The sequence below is a fragment of the Prunus dulcis genome, unplaced genomic scaffold (genome assembly GCF_902201215.1).
Source record: "Prunus dulcis unplaced genomic scaffold, ALMONDv2, whole genome shotgun sequence".
NCBI lineage: Eukaryota > Viridiplantae > Streptophyta > Magnoliopsida > Rosales > Rosaceae > Prunus > Prunus dulcis.
In genome coordinates this window covers 1-2,921 of record NW_023010643.1, presented here as the reverse complement: position 1 = coordinate 2,921, position 2,921 = coordinate 1, and the positions used below count along the sequence as shown (strand labels likewise).

The 2,921-nt window shown below is 33.9% G+C and overlaps 1 non-coding gene across 1 annotated transcript; it reads left to right on the top strand.

The window, feature by feature from the left end:
* The first annotated feature begins 817 nt into the window (after nt 1-817).
* On the top strand, nt 818-891 carry TRNAI-AAU. Its single transcript has one exon. It is a non-coding gene; the product is annotated as a tRNA-Ile (tRNA).
* Nucleotides 892-2,921: the final 2,030 nt, after the last annotated feature.

Below are 2,921 nucleotides of genomic sequence, written 5' to 3'. Positions count from 1 at the left end.
ATAACAAAAGTAATATTATAATTATATATTCCGAAAAAATAATGTTTCATTTTTTTAAATACATATAATTATTTTTGCGCGACGAAAGTTTTCGTCGCTAAAATGGATTTCCGCGACAACAGTATTGCGTCGCGCAAATTTTGTGGGCAAGTACCGCGCGACGAAACTTGCCGTCCCGGAAAAGGTTATGCGCGACAACATTGTTTCGTCGCGCAATACGTGTATCGAATTGCGCGACGATGAACTCTTGGTGCCGCAAATGTCTACGAGACGTATTGCGCGACGAAAATTATTCACTATGCATTGTTGTGGCGGCGAATCTACTTTCGTCGTGCGTAATTTTGTGCGACGAACGTTTCGGTCGTCTCTGAACCTTTTGTGTAACGAAGGATAACCGTCGCACAAAATTGCGCGACGAGTGATAAAATCTGTCGCGCAAAGTCTTTCTTCACGATCTTTGCGCGACAGATAACGCGCGACGATTTTTCTGTCGCGCTTGCATTTGTGCGACTATATGTTACTTTGCGCGACGAAATTGGATTCGTCGCGCAAATACTAAAATGTAGTAGTGTCTCCTGTTAAGCAAAAGTGAAAAGACCAAAGACGGGCTAGGGATATCCGTGTCCCTCTTGGATAGTCAAAGGTTAATTTTGTCTTTAAAAGTTGCTAGATTTCATATTCTGAGTCCGAACAACCCAATAATGAAAGAGTGATAGGCCCAGCCCAATCATTCTCATCAACTGCTATAAATTTTTTCTGATTAGTCCAACAAATCAAAATTGTATATAACCACAAATTTCAAAATGAGAAATCATCTGGCCTATTAGCTCAGCTGGTTAGAGCGTCATGCTAATAACGCGAAGGTCGCAGGTTCGAGACCTGCATGGGCCACTTTTTCAACTGTTTTATCTATTTTTCAATCCTCGGTATATGTTTTCCACCAAAGAAGTTTCAATTTGTATTAAATATTTTAATTAACTTCATAAAAATTAATTAATTTTTTAAACACTTTTTTTAGGCTTTAATTTTCATAATGATAAAATTTTATTTGGAATTGCTAATTACTTAATAGTTTTAATTGAGTAATATCTTACTCTTAGTTAATTAATATAATTAGTTATTATTTATTAAGTAATTTATAAAATCAGTAAAATATTTAAATAATAACTAAAGAAAAAAAATTAAAGTAATTAAAAAAACTAAGATATTACTTAATTATATATATTAAATTAAAAAAATAGACCAAAAAATTAAAATAAAGAAACTTATTTATATTTTTAAAATTTTAAATAAATAAAAAATTCGACAAAGATTTATGCTGGCAAATAGACCTCTCCCTACGCAAATTACCTCTGCCGGCAAATATTTGTGATCACTACTACAAAAAAGCAAAAAGACGACGGTAAATCACCGTCGTGTATTAAGATTTTCAGTGGTCGTGGAATCCACCGTCATCTTTTCCATCATAAACCACGACGCTAAATCCCCGTCGTTGTTAAAATATACAACGTCATCAACAAACACAAAACGACGTCTTTGTACTGCAAAAAGAACGAAAAAAGAAGTCGGGGATGAGAATAGGCGACCAACTCTCTAAAAAAACCGTCGTTAAAAAGGAAAAATATGACACATATTAACAGAACAAGGCCGCAAGATAGACATACAACGACGAAACTTAAAATAAGACGCCGTTAAATATAATTTTCACGACAACAAAAAATGACGTCTTTAAGAACATTAGAAGACGGCGTTATTGATTCCTACTACGTCGACCATATAAAAACAGCCGTCGTATAATACATTTTCCACTTCGACTTTTCTATAAAAGATGACGTGGAAATAGTTGTCAGTGTCATTATTTACGACGTATGTATTTATAGATTAGACGTTGAAATAACAAACAACGTCGGTTACTAATATATGAGAGTCGTATTACAAAATTTTTACGTCCTATTTTCAGAAACAAACAACGACGATAAATATTAGGCGTTGTTAAATAAAACAACGTCGAAAGAAAATAAAAACAGACGTGTTTAGTCTTCATAAGTTTTAAAAAATAGTCGAGGATGAGAATTGACGACCAACAAAAACAAATCACCGTCGTTAAAAAGGAAAAATATGACACATATTAGAAGAACAAGGCCGCAATATAGACATACAACGACGATAACTAAAACAATCCGCCGTTAAATATAATTTTCACGACAATAAAAAATATGACATCTTTAAATACATGAGAAGGCGACGTTAATGAAAAATACTACGTCTCTTATTTACAAAAGACCGTCGTGAAATAAGTTTTCCACTTCGATTTTTCTAAAAAAGATGGCGTGGATATAGTTGTCAGTGTCATTATTTACGACGTATGTATTTATGTAGTTGACGTTGAAATGCGAAACAACGTCGGTGTAATTTATATAGTCGACGTTGTATTTATATGTATTCATTACTCATGACGTACTTATTAATGTAGACGTCGGTATTATGGGATTGGAGTCGTGTTATTTTGGATTACATGGCGGTTCTTAATCCTTCCCCGACGTGATATCCTGAATAATTGCTTCACAATAGCGTCGTGGTTCTTCATTGTTACGTTGCTTTAAGACGTCGGTAAATATGGTGAATAAATGGTCAAACATAACGTCGTGTTTTATTTGAACAGAGGTTTTTTATGCGGAATCTAATGATGTAATCTGGATCCAGTATTTTTTGCACTGATTGTTTTGTGGCCCAAACCTGTATAATGAAAGTGAAGAAATCACATTACAATATATTATAAAATGAATGTCATACACTGCCAATTACATAAGCATCATTCAATCCATATATCTTCACACCCATCTCGAATATTTTGACCACCTAACTCACCCACCATCGTCGTCAAAAATTAATACTCTAAACCCACAAAACTAAATTATACA